This window comes from Cololabis saira, unplaced genomic scaffold (assembly GCF_033807715.1).
Source record: "Cololabis saira isolate AMF1-May2022 unplaced genomic scaffold, fColSai1.1 scf136, whole genome shotgun sequence".
Classification (NCBI taxonomy): Eukaryota; Metazoa; Chordata; class Actinopteri; order Beloniformes; family Belonidae; genus Cololabis; species Cololabis saira.
Window position 1 is genome coordinate 21,678 of NW_026906300.1, and position 16,233 is coordinate 37,910.

At 44.9% G+C, this 16,233-nt stretch overlaps 2 non-coding genes across 2 annotated transcripts; both read right to left on the reverse strand.

The window, feature by feature from the left end:
- Window positions 1-1,195: 1,195 nt before the first annotated feature.
- On the reverse strand, window positions 1,196-1,268 carry trnav-cac (transfer RNA valine (anticodon CAC)). The gene has a single exon. It is a non-coding gene; the product is annotated as a tRNA-Val (tRNA).
- A 14,660-nt stretch (window positions 1,269-15,928) lies between these two features.
- On the reverse strand, window positions 15,929-16,001 carry trnav-cac (transfer RNA valine (anticodon CAC)). Its single transcript has one exon. It is a non-coding gene; the product is annotated as a tRNA-Val (tRNA).
- Window positions 16,002-16,233: the final 232 nt, after the last annotated feature.

Sequence of the window (16,233 nt, forward strand, 5' to 3'; positions counted from 1 at the left end):
ACAAAAATGCATTTCTGCATGAGACCCAATGCGATAAAGAGATGGTCTGCTTTCCTGTCCTGTGCACCAAGAAGAGGACTGCAGTGGTTTTCCAAGTCCAAATAATGTTATTGTAAAGTCATACATGTTTCCACCCAGTTTCGAACAGGGGACCTTTCGCGTGTGAGGCGAACTTGATAACCACTACACTACGGAAACTGACACGCTTTGAAAAAGGCGGGCATAATCAAAAAAATACTATAAAAACTACAATTCTTGACAGCAAGATGGATACTGAAGGTCAAGTCAAAGTTCAAAGAAGTTTCTGATTACAGCTGACAAAGTAATTGCACCAATCCAAAGGATTGTGCTGCAACTTTGAGATACCCAATGCTGCAACAGGAGATTACCACCTTTCCGCTGGCTCTCCGCCACCTCAGCGCAAGGGGAATGTGGATGAAGCCGCGCAATTCTCGGCTGGTTCCCCAGATATAACCAACAAAAATGTTTTATACTTTCCAACAAACCTATTTCACTGTGTTCCAAGTTGTCTGAAATGTGCTCTAAACCACTTTCTGGAAGAACCTTTTCGGACGTGGAAATTAGTAATTTTCTCCGGTCGCGGTCTGCCAAACTCCCATGTCTGTTCATAAGGTGCCATGTGGCGCTCGTTCACGGTTGGTAATACGAGTCCGGGAACACCACGAGAGAGTTTAGAAGTTTCTGGAGGGTAGAACAGCGTCGTTCGGCCAGAGTTTTGAACGCTAAATCGCTCGGGTCGGGACTTCCAGCCGAGGACCGGTGATCGACGAAAAAGTGTCCGACAACGGTGCGCCTTTCTCGGACTCGGTCGGCTGGAAGTCCCGGTCCTCGGCCCGGTTCTCATGAATTTTAGAGGACCTCCAGCGGGGTCTCTGGGACCCCAAATATGCTCATCCACGGTTGTTTCACCTCTCTAGGACATTCCAGGGCTGAGAAACCAGCCATCAGCCTGTTTCAGGCAGTTATGTTTCTTTTTTTCCTGCAAATTTGGACATTTAAAGTGTAGGTGAAAGGAGAATGACTGGCTCTTGGTCAGTTGTGGAAGTGCAACAAAAATGCATTTCTGCATTTGACCCAATGCGATAAAGAGATGGTCTGCCTTCCTGTCCTGTGCACCAAGAAGAGGACTGCAGTGGTTTTCCAAGTCCAAATAATGTTATTGTAAAGTCATACATGTTTCCGCCCAGTTTCGAACAGGGGACCTTTCGCGTGTGAGGCGAACGTGATAACCACTACACTACGGAAACTGACATGCTTTGAAAAAGGCGGGCATAATCAAAAAAATACTATAAAAACTACAATTCTTGACAGCAAGATGGATACTGAAGGTCAAGTCAAAGTTCAAAGAAGTTTCTGATTACAGCTGACAAAGTAATTGCACCAATCCAAAGGATTGTGCTGCAACTTTGAGATACCCAATGCTGCAACAGGAGATTACCACCTTTCCGCTGGCTCTCCGCCACCTCAGCGCAAGGGGAATGTGGATGAAGCCGCGCGATTCTCAGCTGGTTCCCCAGATATAACCAATAAAAATGTTTTATACTTTCCTACAAACCTATTTCACTGTGTTCCAAATGGTCGGAAACGTGCTCTAAACCACTTTCTGGAAGAACCTTTTCGGACGTGGAAATTAGTAATTTTCTCCGGTCGCGGTCCGCCAAACTCCCATGTCTGTTCATAAGGTGCCATGTGGGCTCGTTCACGGTTCGTAATACGAGTCCAAGAACACCACGAGAGAGTTTAGAATGTTCTGGAGGGTAGAACAGCGTCGTTCGGCCAGAGTTTTGAACGCTAAATCGCTCGGGTCGGGACTTCCAGCCGAGGACCGGTGATCGACGAAAAAGTGTCCGACAACGGTGCGCCTTTCTCGGACTCGGTCGGCTGGAAGTCCCGGTCCTAGGCCCGGTTCTCATGAATTTTAGAGGACCTCCAGCAAATATGCTCATCCACGGTTGTTTCACCTCTCTAGGACATTCCAGGGCTGAGAAACCAGCCATCAGCCTGTTTCAGACAGTTATGTTTCTTTTTTTCCTGCAAATTTGGACATTTAAAGTGTAGGTGAAAGGAGAATGACTGGCTCTTGTTCAGTTGTGGAAGTGCAACAAAAATGCATTTCTGCATGAGACCCAATGCGATAAAGAGATGGTCTGCTTTCCTGTCCTGTGCACCAAGAAGAGGACTGCAGTGGTTTTGAAAGTCCAAATTATGTTATTGTAAAGTCATACATGTTTCCACCCAGTTTTGAACAGGGGACCTTTCGCGTGTGAGGCAAACGTGATACCCACTACACTACGGAAACTGACATGCTTTGAAAAAGGCGGGCATAATCAAAAAAATACTATAAAAAATCTCTTGCTACAATTCTTGACAGCAAGATGGATACTGAAGGTCAAGTCAAAGTTCAAAGAAGTTTCTGATTACAGCTGACAAAGTAATTGCACCAATCCAAAGGATTGTGCTGCAACTTTGAGATACCCAATGCTGCAACAGGAGATTACCACCTTTCCGCTGGCTCTCCGCCACCTCAGCGCAAGGGGAATGTGGATGAAGCCGCGCGATTCTCGGCTGGTTCCCCAGATATCTCTGGAGAGATGAGGTTTGATGCTATGGTGAATCTATGTGTGCAAGTATCAGGGTGTCTGGATCCTCCCATGGGCTTGCTGATTGGGTAACGTATTGCGTCACGCATCGCGTCACTTCCTGGTGTTGCGGTCTGTGCTGCTGCCGTCTCACGGCGTTTGCAGGCTCAGATCTCTCCCGACTTTTTATCTAAAACTTAGACTGTTTTCTGGTAAAATAGCACTATATCTGGTACATTACTGTCTTTATTTCAACACTCGCTCATTTTCTCTTCCGTAACTTTCACTGTCACCAATCACCGATACATTTTCTGTCCGTTAGCCTCCGTTAGCATCTTAGCATGGCCGCTCCGGCTCCCACCGCTTCACCTCTTTCCTGCTCAGTGTGTGAAATGTTTAGTTATTCCTCTGCCTCCTTTAGTGAAGACGGTAAGTGCTTAAAGTGTAGCTTATTTGCAGGGCTGGAGGCGAGGCTCAGTCAGTTAGAGGTCCGGTTTGGCCAACTAAACCATAGTCCGAGAGCCTCCTCAGCTAACCAGGCTAAGCTAGCGGCGGACCGGCCCGTAGCAGCTGAGCGTAACCGCTCCCCTGCAGCTCCCGAGCAGCCGGCCAGGCAGGGCAGCTGGGTGACGGTTCGGAGGAAGGGTAGTCTTAAAGGGCTCACGGAACACCACCCGCTTCATGTGTCTAACCGTTTTTCCCCACTCAGCGACACATCTGTTGAGAAACAGACCCTGGTGATTGGAGACTCTATTGTGAGACATGTGAAGCCGACTCCAGAGACCTTAGTTAGGTGTATCCCGGGGGCCAGAGCGGGCGACATAGAAGCAAATTTGAAGCTACTGGCAAAGGGTAATCGTAAATATGGTAAAGTTATCATCAATGTCGGAGCTAATGACTCCCGTCTTCGCCAGTCGGAAGTAACCAGAATGAATATTGTCTCGGTGTGTAACTTCGCCAAGACCATGTCGGACTCTGTAGGTTTTTCTGGCCCCCTCCCCAATCTGACCAGCGATGACATGTTTAGTCGCATGCTCTCGCTCCGCCGCTGGTTGTCTCAGTGGTGTTCAGAAAACGACGTGGACTTTATTGACAACTGGGAGACATTCTGGGGAAAGCCCGGTCTGATTAGAAGGGACGGCATTCATCCCACCCGGGATGGTGCAGCTCTTATGTCTAGAAATCTGGCCAATGTTATTAGACACTCCCCCTGACAATGCAGGGTCCAGGCCAGGATGCAGAGCTGTAGTTTAACAGGGCTGGAGGCAAGGCTTAGTCAGTTAGAGGTGCCTAGCAAAATAGAAGTGGTTGCAGTTCCCCGCCCCCCAAAAGTTCACCAGGTGCAGCGTTATAGAGGCGTTAACCAAGATAACCTTGTAAAAATTAAAACCAATGTACATTTGGTACCAATTACAGACCTAAAAATTAGATGCGGACTACTAAATATACGATCATTAAGCTCTAAGTCTCTGTTAGTAAATGATATAATTACAGAGAGCAGGAGTGATATTTTCTGCTTAACAGAAACATGGTTACAGGAGGAAGAGTATGTTAGTTTGAATGAATCAACTCCGCCCGGCTACTTTAATCATCACATTCCTAGAAGCACGGGCCGAGGCGGAGGAGTGGCAGCAATTTATAACTCCGGTCTCGAAACAAAAATTGAACCTAAGTGCAACTATAATACATTTGAAAGCCTCATGCTTGGTCTGAAATTTCCGAGCCGGAAATCAGAGAAGCCAGTTGTGTTAGTGGTAGTGTACCGGCCCCCTGCTGGTGCGTATCTGGAGTTTTTGTCTGAATTTTCAGATTTCCTTTCTGGATTATTGATCAGCACAGATAAATTCATCATAGTGGGTGATTTTAACATTCATATGGATGTTGAAAGCGATAATCTTAAATTAGCCTTCGATTCTCTTCTAGAATCAATGGGTATCTCACAAAAAGTGGATAAACCGACGCACTGTTTTAATCATACTCTCGATCTCGTTCTCACCTACGGTGTTGAAACTGATGGTCTGTTGGTGTCACCTGTAAACTCCCTTTTATCCGACCATTACTTAATAACGTTTGAATTTAATTTTGTTGATGTTGAAGTGCAAAATAGGAGGTATTATTTTAGCAGATGTTTGTCTGATGAAGTTATTGTTAAATTTAGGGAGGCCATTGCTTATCTTACGACAGTGCGAAATAGTGATGTAGTCGAGGCCAGTGACCTGGGTTCTACCTCTGCAGATGTTGATTTCCTTGCTAGTAACACTGCTGATTTGTTGCATTCAGCTTTAGATGAAGTTGCTCCTTTGAAAAGGAGGGTTTCTAGCCACAGGAGCTTAACTCCCTGGTATAATTCAGATATCCGCATGTTGAAACAAAACGTGCGTAAAATGGAAAGGAAGTGGTACTCTTGTAGGTCTGTAGACTCTCATCGTGAATGGAAAGATATTCTAATAGTATATAAAAAAGCCATTCGCAAAGCCAGAACAGCTTATTATTCAACGTTGATAGAGGATAACAAAAGTAACCCACGTTTTCTGTTCAGCACTGTAGCCAGGCTGACAAAGAGTCACAACTCTGTTGAGCCGTGCATTCCTGCAGCTCTCAGTAGTGAGGACTTTATGGGCTTCTTCAACAGTAAAATCGCGAGAATTAGAGAAGAAATCAACCAGCCGGTTGTAGGTGTTTCTTCAGCTTTAGCGACTTCCCTAGGCTCTGACTTGTCTCTAGACTGTTTTGATCCTATAGACCTCCCTGAGCTGACTTCACTCGTTAATAGAGCTAAGTCAACCACATGTATGTTAGACCCCATCCCGACTCGACTATTCAAACATATTTTTTCTCTTATTGGTACGACAATACTGGACCAAATTAACTTATCCCTAAGTTTAGGATATGTACCACAGGTTTTCAAAGTCGCAGTAATTAAACCTTTACTTAAAAAACCTTCTCTTGACCCAGACACCTTAGCTAATTATAGACCAATTTCCAACCTTCCATTTGTGTCTAAAATTCTGGAAAAGGCAGTTTCAAGCCAGTTATGTGACTATTTGTATAGAAATGATCTGTTTGAAGTCTTTCAGTCAGGGTTCAGAATGCATCATAGCACAGAGACAGCACTTGTTCGAGTCACGAATGACCTCCTTATGGCCTCAGATAAGGGATTAGTGTCCATACTGGTTCTACTGGACCTCAGATAAGGGATTAGTGTCCATACTGGTTCTACTGGACCTCAGTGCTGCTTTTGACACTATAGATCATGGCATTTTACTGCACAGGTTAGAGCATGTTGTTGGGATTAAAGGGACAGCTCTATGTTGGTTTAAATCATACCTATCTGACAGGTTCCAGTTTGTTCATGTACATGAGGTTTCTTCAGAACAGTCAAGGGTCTGTTATGGTGTTCCGCAGGGTTCAGTGCTAGGGCCAATCTTGTTCAGTTTATACATGCAGCCGTTGGGAAGTATAATCCAGAATCACGGCATACAATTTCATTGTTATGCTGATGATACGCAGCTCTATTTGTCTATGAAGCCGGATGAAACAGAACCGTTAGTTAAACTTCAGGCATGTCTTAGGGACATCAAGGACTGGATGTCCAGAAATTTCCTGCTTCTAAATTCAGATAAAATAGAGGTTATCATTCTTGGTCCAGAGCATCTTAGGAAGGGATTAGATGGTGTTGCGATGGCTTCCAGTGCAACTGTGAGAAACCTTGGTGTTATTTTCGATCAGGATTTGTCGTTTAAACCATATGTCAATCAGGTTTGTAAAATAGCCTTTTTCCATCTCCGTAATATTGCAAAGATTAGGAAAATCCTCTCACAGAGTGATGCAGAAAAACTAGTTCATGCGTTTGTATCTTCTAGACTAGATTACTGTAATGTGTTGTTAGCAGGATGTCCAAGTAATTTGCTGAATAGGCTCCAGCTGATCCAAAATGCAGCAGCACGAGTACTGACAGGAATTAGCAGGAGAGACCACGTCTCTCCAGTGTTAGCGTCGCTCCATTGGTTACCCGTAAAATTCAGAATCCAATTTAAAATTTTATTACTTGCGTATAAAGCCCAAAACGGCTTAGCTCCGCATTATTTGCAAGACCTGATAGTGCCTTATGTTCCTGTCAGAGCTCTCCGTTCTCAGAGTGCAGGTTTACTCGTAGTTCCTAGAGTATCTAAATGTAGATTTGGAGGGCGGGCGTTCTGCTATCAGGCGCCACTACTATGGAACCAACTTCCAATCTGGGTTAATGAGGCTGACACCACCTCCACCTTTAAAACTAAACTTAAAACATTTCTGTTTAGTAAAGCCTATAGTTAGTGTTTAGTAAACCTCTAGCTGGTGTTGGTAAATCTCTAGGTAGTGTAAACTTTAGTGTGTCAGAGTCGCTCCTGTGGTTTCTTGTGCTGGCCCCCCCTTCTCCTCCCTTTTCTCTCTTTTGTCCATGTTGCAGCATCCTTTGCCGGACACCGGAACCTGCAGTGTGGGAGTGAGGGGGGCAGGGTAACGGCCCCTTTTGGGCGGGGGAGAATGTTCGTCCCTCAAGACTCCTCTCCCTGGCCCTGCCCCTTCTCAACCTTTCCCCGACCCTGCACCCCAACCTGGGACTTGATGATTGGGCCGGAGCTTCGGGAGCTGCGTGCTGGCCTGCGGTCCCCACCCCTGGTCATCCCGTTGCTGGCCCCCCCTTCTCCTCCCTTTTCTCTCTTTTGTCCTGCAGGTGGCCGTGGGTGGCTTGTAGCTTGCATTACGGAGCACAAGTCTTTTCCTGACCCTGCACCCCAACCTGGGACTTGCTGATTGGGCCGGAGCTTCGGGAGCTGTGTGCTGGCCTGCGGTCCCCACCCCCGGTCATCCCGTTGCTGCTTCCACCTGCCTGCTGTGCTGTTGCCGTCCCTGACCCACCAGTCTGGCCCTCGGCAGGAGGGTCCCCCCTGATGAGCCTGGTCCTGCTCAAGGTTTCTTCCCTCCTAAAGGGGAGTTTTTCCTTGCCACTGTTTGGCTTAAGGTTTTTCTCCCACTAGGGGAGTTTTTACCTGCCATTGTTTATGTAATAACTGCTCGGGGGTCATGTTCTGGGTATGGGTCTCTGTAAAGCGTCTAGAGACAACTCTGTTGTATTAGACGCTGTTGCAGCCATTATACATGTTTGATCATTAATAGTTTGTTGTTTATTTAGTTGTTTTCACATATTGAACGCTAGGTGGTGTATGGGTGCAAGAGGTGATTTAGGTGCGCTCACAGGTGCAGGTGTAACTGATTGCAGGTGATTGAGACCGGGATGAGCTCACAGTTTGTGACCGTGTAGCCATGCACACTTGGATCATGTTTATACTGGAATAAACAGAATGTGTAATTGAGTTCACGCGTCAAACCTTCTATGTCTCGGTAAAGCAATCCCTGAAGGACTTTTGAGTAGCAATCGTCATAACAAAAAGTCACAAACTCGCTAAGAAGCGCGTGAGATTTGTCAATGGGACAGTTGTAAATGGAGAAGCAGCGCTACTAGGAGACTGCTGCAATTGGATCGAGCTGGATCTGATGCGGTGCCGCTTGACTGGAACCGAGCCGCACCGGGCGATCAGCTGACAAGCGGAGTTTGAAATGGATTACTTTCGTTACAATCCGTGAGTAAAAAAAAAAAAAAAAGGAAAAGGACAAACAGGTCAGTGGGACATCACTACAACCAGCGCAACTGTCAAGCTGTGAGTACTACTGTTTCTTACACATACCGACGCAATGGATGATGAACTGCAAAGTGAAAAAGCGCTTTCTGAACCTAATCCAATGGACAATGAAGTCGATGGTAATAAAGGGCAGAGTGAGAACATCAAAGCGCATTTAAACGGCGATTCATCTGCAAAAAATATGGAAACATATCCGGAGACAGGAACAACTACAAAACGTTCACGGCAACTCACAGCAAAAGCATTGATGGATAAATTAGACAATCTGCAAAAATCAAGAAAAGCTCAATTAAATAAAGCAAGCAAACTAAAGGCGATTATTGCTGAACTAATGACTGACAGAGAATGTGAAAAAGAAGTGAAATGCACATTTGATAAGTACAAGTGGATGTGTAATGAAGCAAAAAAAATGCAGGACACTTTGTTGGGTTTGTTGCCAGCTGAAGAAGCTGAAAAACATGAAATATGGTTTAAAGCCAAGATGCTCAGTGTAAATGAATTTGTGGATGAGGTTAACAAATGGTTGAGTGATTGTGATGTTGCTGTTGGTGATGATGAAAATGATGTTGCTGTTGGTGATGATGAAAATGATGTTGCTGTTGGTGATGATGAAAATGATGATGCTGAAATTGAGTGTGAGCTGCAGCCTCATGACAGTATATCACATGTTGGAAATAAAGATACATCCTACAAATCATCAAGTCATGGAAGCAAACGCAGCTCAAAGAGTGGTCGTTCATCTGCTATCTCATCCAAACGTAGCTCAAAGAGTGGTCGTTCATCTGCTATCTCATCCAAACGCATTCAAGCTGAAGCAGAAAAAGCTGCACTTGAGGCCCGTGTTGCTGCTTTGCAGAAAAAACATGATTTGGAGGAACAAGCTGAGCAGCTACGGAGGAAAAGGGAACAGCTTAAACTTGACACAGAAATCGCAGCTTCCACTGCTAAACTAGCAGTGTTAATGAGCAACCATGGACAAAGTACAGGAACAAGTGGGATGGAATCATATACAAGGAAAGGTGCAAGACCTAAGAAAAAATATACACCTTTAAATCCTGATGCCAAAGATTTTAATCCCTTACCAGAGGCTGCAAGGAAAAACAGTGACTTGTTAATAAAACAGAAAAATGTGCAAGTTCTTTCACAACCATGTCAACCTAACATACCTAAAGCAGAAAACAATATACACTCATCAGAATTTCAAGCACATGGAGCAGCAACACAACCGTTGGATTCAAGTCTGTATATACCATCTTATGTCCAGGACAGTAATTTCTACAGCCTATTACATAAACAAAACCAGATAACGGAGCTTCTGGTGCAACAGCAAAGTTCAAATTCCCTGCCATTAAGAGAAATTCCAGTTTTTGATGGAGATCCTCTCTCCTACAAAGCATTCATCAGAGCCTTTCAGCATTGTGTGGGAGAAAAGACCAACAGCAAGGGAGATTGCCTGTACTTCCTTCAGCAGTACACGAGAGGACAGCCACAACAACTTGTACAAAGCTGTCAACATATGGCTCCTGACAAAGGCTATACAAGAGCAATGGAGTTGCTGCAGGAGCACTTTGGAAACGAGTTGAAGATCACTGCTGCATATGTGGAAAAGGTGCTTGGATGGCCTTCAGTAAAGGCTGAAGATGTCAAAGGTCTGCAAGCTTATTCAATCTGTCTGCGTGAGTGCTGCAACGCAATGGAAGAGTTGGAATACATCAAGGAGCTTGATATGCCATCAAACATGCGAGCTGTAATCCAAAAGCTTCCTTACAAGTTAAAAGAAAAATGGCGAACAAGAGCAAGTGAACTATTGGAGCGCACTCAGCGTAGAGCTTGTTTTCTGGACATTGTAAACTTCGTTGAAAGACAAGTAAAAATTGCATCTGATCCCATCTTTGGAGATTTGCAAGACAGCAACTATGTAAAATCAAGCCAAACTGGGGACAAGAACAAACTACAGGCAAGGACAAAGATCAGGGGAAACAGTTTTGCCACAACTGTTGTAACAGCGGATCAGAGAACAGCTCAAGACCTGGCAGTGAACACCAAAGCCAAGAGACAAAGTGGTCAGTCCACAAAATCAAAATTGTGTTTGTGTTGCTCTTGTGATCATGCATTGGAACAATGCCCCCTGCTGGAGAAGAAGACGCATAGGGAAAAGATTAGCTTTCTGAAGGAGAAAGGCATCTGCTTCGGTTGTTTATGCAGTGGGCATATGAGCAAAGATTGCGAGAGGCGCATGACATGCAAAGTTTGCAGCCAAAAGCATCCTAGTGTTCTTCACATCAGTAAGAAAGAAAAGCACGCAGACGCATTACAGGAAAATCTGGTGGACAATACTCTGGTCTCTACTTGTGGACATACAGGAGCCGGTAGCAGTGATGGCATTCTTAGTATCCTCCCAGTGCAAGTAAAGGCTTCTAAAGGTGATAAAATCATTCACACATATGCGTTTTTGGATCCAGGAAGCACATCAACCTTTTGCTCCGAAAGCTTGATGAGGAAGTTGAAGACGAATGGAAGGAGAACTACAGTTCAATTGCGTACAATGGCTTCAGACCAGAGAGTACCAAGCTTTATTCTTCAAGGCTTGGAGATTGCTGGTTATTGTGACAAACAATTTCATTACCTTCCAGAAGTCTTAACTCAGAAGAAAATGCCTGTGTCCACATGTAATATCATCTCAGATGAACAGTTGGCAAGGTGGCCATATTTGAATGGCATACATGTTCCCCACATCAAAGCTGAAGTGGACTTGCTGATTGGCACTAATGCTTCCAAGTTAATGGAACCCTGGGAAGTCATAAATAGTGTCGGAGAAGGTCCGTATGCCATTAAAACCCTGTTGGGATGGGTAATTAATGGACCTCTTCAAGGAAGCAATGGAGAGCTGAGTGGTTGCCCTACAGCATCTATGCACAGGATTGGTGTTGACAGATTGGAAAAGTTGCTTATCACTCAGTATAATCACGATTTTAATGAGAGAACCTCAGATGAGCAAGAAGAAATGTCCAGAGAAGAAAAGAGGTTTATGGATATTGTTGCTAGCTCAGTCCAGCTGCAGGATCAGCACTACAAGATGAAGCTTCCATTTAGGACTGATGCTATTGTGCTTCCAAATAATCTCAGTGTTGCTGAACAACGCATCCGTGGGCTGAAAAAGAGGTTTCTGAGGGATCAAGCCTTCCATGGTCAATACAAATCTTTCCTTGAGAATGTTATCAGCAAGGGATATGCCGAAAGAGTGCCACAACATCAATTGAAGCAACCTGATGGCAAAGTATGGTATATTCCCCATCATGGGGTATGCCATCCTAAGAAAGGAACACTGCGGGTGGTGTTTGACTGTGGAGCTGAGTTCAAGGGAACATCTCTGAATAAACACCTGTTGCAAGGCCCCAATTTGACCAGCTCGCTGGTAGGAGTTCTGACAAGATTCAGGCTAGAGCCAGTGGCAATTATGGCTGATATTGAAGCTATGTACTATCAAGTCAAGGTTGCTGAGGAGCACATAGACCTTCTGAGATTCTTATGGTGGCCACAGGGTGATGTAACGCAAGAGCTGGTGGAATTCCGCATGACAGTTCACCTGTTTGGTGCCGTATCTTCACCCAGTTGTGCGTGCTACGCTCTTCGTAAAACAGCAGAAGAGAACAGACAAAGTTTTCCTGAGGAGGTGATAAGCACAGTGAATCACAATTTTTATGTTGATGACCTGCTTAAAAGCTTGCCTACAGAGGAGGAGGCTGTGCTCATGGTTAAGAACCTCATGGCTGTATGCAAAAAAGGAGGTTTTCATCTGACGAAATGGACCAGCAACAGCCGTGGAGTGTTGCATGCCATATCAGAGGAGCATAGGTCAAAAAATGTATATGAGCTGGATCTTGACAGAGACAAATTGCCATTGGAGAGGGTTCTTGGCTTACAGTGGTGCGTCGAGACTGATATGTTCAAGTTCAGATTGGCAATCAAGGAGCAACCGTACACCAGACGGGGAATTTTGTCAGTTGTCAGCTCTGTATATGATCCATTGGGATTTTTGGCACCACTAACACTTGTGGCAAAGGTGATGTTACAGGAGCTTTGTCGCCTGAAATATCCCTGGGATGGTCTTGTACCTCAAGCTTTCCAATTCCAGTGGAGAAAGTGGTTGGCTGACCTTGAAAGGGTGACAGACTTTAAGGTCAGTCGATGCTTTAAACAAAAGAACTTTGGACAGCCCACAAGTGTTCAGCTACATCACTTTGCTGATGCCAGCCAGGGCGGCTATGGTACTGTCAGTTACATCAGGATGCAAAATGGAGGGAGTATTCATGTCGCTTTTGTGCTTGGCAAGGCTAGAGTGGCGCCTTTGAAGCAGATGACAATACCCCGCATGGAGCTCACAGCTGCTGTTCTTGCAGTCCGAATTGATAAGATGCTTCAAGCTGAGCTGCAACTGAAACTGGAGAAGTCTGTGTTTTGGACAGACAGCACCTCAGTCCTCAAGTACATCAGAAATGAGGACAAACGATTTCACATCTTTGTTGCCAATAGAATATCTACCATCAGAGAATCATCAGATGTCTCACAGTGGAGGTATGTCCATACTGCACAAAATCCAGCAGATGATGCCTCAAGAGGACTGAGGGCGGAACAACTGCTGAATCCAAACAGATGGATTGAAGGACCAGACTTTCTCAGAAAAGCAGAGGACAACTGGCCAATTAACATATTGGATTCTGACATTGCTGAGGGTGATCCAGAGGTAAAGAGGGATCTCATGGTGAATGCTGTTGTGGTGAAAGACATCGCAAATCCCACTCATCAGTTGATGACCTATTTTTCAGATTGGAAGAAGCTAAAAGTTTCAGTTGCATGGTTTGTGAAGCTGAGGAGGACTCTACTGGAGTTGAGTCAGAAAAGGAAGCTTTTGCTGGAAAATGGAGATACTCCAGCTGATGTGGAGCATGAAATGCAACAGCTGAAAAGTACACTGGGTGGACAGAACTTGTCTGTTGATGATCTTAATGCAGCAGAAACAACCATCATTCGCTTCAGTCAGCAGGAAAAGTTTCACAGTGAAAGTGAAGCATTGACATCTGGCAGGTCTGGAGTGAAAAGAGAGAGCACCATTTACAAGTTGGATCCTATTCTGCAGGATGGGTTGCTCAGAGTTGGAGGACGATTGAGTAAAACAGCAATGCCTGAAAGCACTAAACATCCAGTCATTCTCCACAAGGACCAGCATGTGTCTTCATTGATCCTGAAACACATCCATGATCAGCTGGGTCATGCTGGCAGAAACCACATTCTCTCTGCATTGCGTAGAAATTATTGGATTACAAAGGCTAACGCTGCAGTAAGAAAGGTAATCTCAAAATGTGGAGTCTGCAAGCGGCAAAGAGGAAAACTGATTGAGCAAAAAATGGCAGATTTGCCCAAGGAAAGAGTTTCTCCTGACCTTCCTCCATTCAGTAATGTTGGAGTGGATTATTTTGGACCTGTTGAGGTGAAGCGAGGACGCAGCTTGGTGAAACGTTATGGTGTCGTCTTTACATGTATGTCAAGCAGGGCTGTTCATTTGGAAATTGCCTACTCATTGGACACAGATTCGTGCATCAATGCAATACGTAGATTTGTGTGTAGACGTGGTCAAGTTTCACACCTGAGATCCGACAATGGAACAAATTTCATTGGAGCAGAGCGAGAGTTGAGAGAGGCTCATGCTGCTTTGAACCACAGTAAAATCCAGAAAGCCTTGCTACATGATGGAATCAAATGGAGCTTCAATCCACCAGCGGCATCTCACCACGGAGGAGTGTGGGAAAGGATCATCAGAATGATCAGAAAGAAACTCACCTCAGTTCTGCAGCAGCAGACATTGGATGACGAAGGTTTCCACACCGTTCTGTGTGAAGTGGAGGCCATCCTTAACGACCGTCCCATTACAAAGGTATCTGATGATCCCACTGACCTAGAAGCTCTTACTCCCAGTCATCTATTGACTATGAAAGGCAAACCAGTGTTGCCACCAGGACTTTTTGAAAGCTCAGACTGTTATGTCAGAAGACGCTGGAAACAAGTGCAGTACATCTCGGACCTTTTTTGGAAAAGATGGATACGAGAGTATTTGCCCTTGCTACAAGAGCGTCACAAGTGGTACAAAGAAAGGAGAAATCTTGTTCCAGGAGACATCGTTCTGGTAGCTGACTCTACCGCTCCCCGCAGTTCTTGGCTGCTGGGCAGAGTTCAGGTCACCTTTGCAGACAAACAAGGACATGTACGGTCTGCACGTGTCAAGACAAAGACTAATGTGTTGGAAAGGCCGATCACAAAACTGTGTCTTTTGCAAGCAGCACCGTAAGAGTGTTTCTTGGACTGCTTTAAATGCGAGGTCCCAACGGTTGGTCAAGTACTAATGACCTCTGACCCCAGAACTGGTTTTGATGGCTTATCCTAAATGAACTTTAAGGAACATGGACATGGACATGGACTATAAACTTCATAAACATGAACAATATTGTCTGTATTGCTGTATAATGGTTTGCTTGTTTGATTGGAATTGTTATGTCTAGCCATTGAACAATTAGGAGCCGGTGTGTTGCAGCCATTATACATGTTTGATCATTAATAGTTTGTTGTTTATTTAGTTGTTTTCACATATTGAACGCTAGGTGGTGTATGGGTGCAAGAGGTGATTTAGGTGCGCTCACAGGTGCAGGTGTAACTGATTGCAGGTGATTGAGACCGGGATGAGCTCACAGTTTGTGACCGTGTAGCCATGCACACTTGGATCATGTTTATACTGGAATAAACAGAATGTGTAATTGAGTTCACGCGTCAAACCTTCTATGTCTCGGTAAAGCAATCCCTGAAGGACTTTTGAGTAGCAATCGTCATAACAGACGCTATATAAATAAAATTGAATTGAATTGAATTGAATATAACCAACAAAAATGTTTTATACTTTCCAACAAACCTATTTCACTGTGTTCCAAATGGTCTGAAATGTGCTCTAAACCACTTTCTGGAAGAACCTTTTCGGACGTGGAAATTAGTAATTTTCTCCGGTCGCGGTCTGCCAAACTCCCATGTCTGTTCATAAGGTGCCATGTGGCGCTCGTTCACGGTTGGTAATACGAGTCCGAGAACACCACGAGAGAGTTTAGAAGTTTCTGGAGGGTAGAACAGCGTCGTTCGGCCAGAGTTTTGAACGCTAAATCGCTCGGGTCGGGACTTCCAGCCGAGGACCGGTGATCGACGAAAAAGTGTCCGACAACGGTACGCCTTTCTCGGACTCGGTCGGCTGGAAGTCCCGGTCCTAGGCCCGGTTCTCATGAATTTTAGAGGACCTCCAGCGGGGTCTCTGGGACCCCAAATATGCTCATCCACGGTTGTTTCACCTCTCTAGGACATTCCAGGGCTGAGAAACCAGCCATCAGCCTGTTTCAGGCAGTTATGTTTCTTTTTTTCCTGCAAATTTGGACATTTAAAGTGTAGGTGAAAGGAGAATGACTGGCTCTTGGTCAGTTGTGGAAGTGCAACAAAAATGCATTTCTGCATGAGACCCAATGCGATAAAGAGATGGTCTGCCTTCCTGTCCTGTGCACCAAGAAGAGGACTGGAGTGGTTTTCCAAGTCCAAATAATGTTAATGTAAAGTCATACATGTTTCCGCCCAGTTTCGAACAGGGGACCTTTCGCGTGTGAGGCGAACGTGATAACCACTACACTACGGAAACTGACATGCTTTGAAAAAGGCGGGCATAATCAAAAAAATACTATAAAAACTACAATTCTTGACAGCAAGTGGATACTGAAGGTCAAGTCAAAGTTCAAAGAAGTTTCTGATTACAGCTGACAAAGTAATTGCACCAATCCAAAGGATTGTGCTGCAACTTTGAGATACCCAATGCTGCAACAGGAGATTACCACCTTTCCGCTGGCTCTCCGCCACCTCAGCGCAATGGGAAT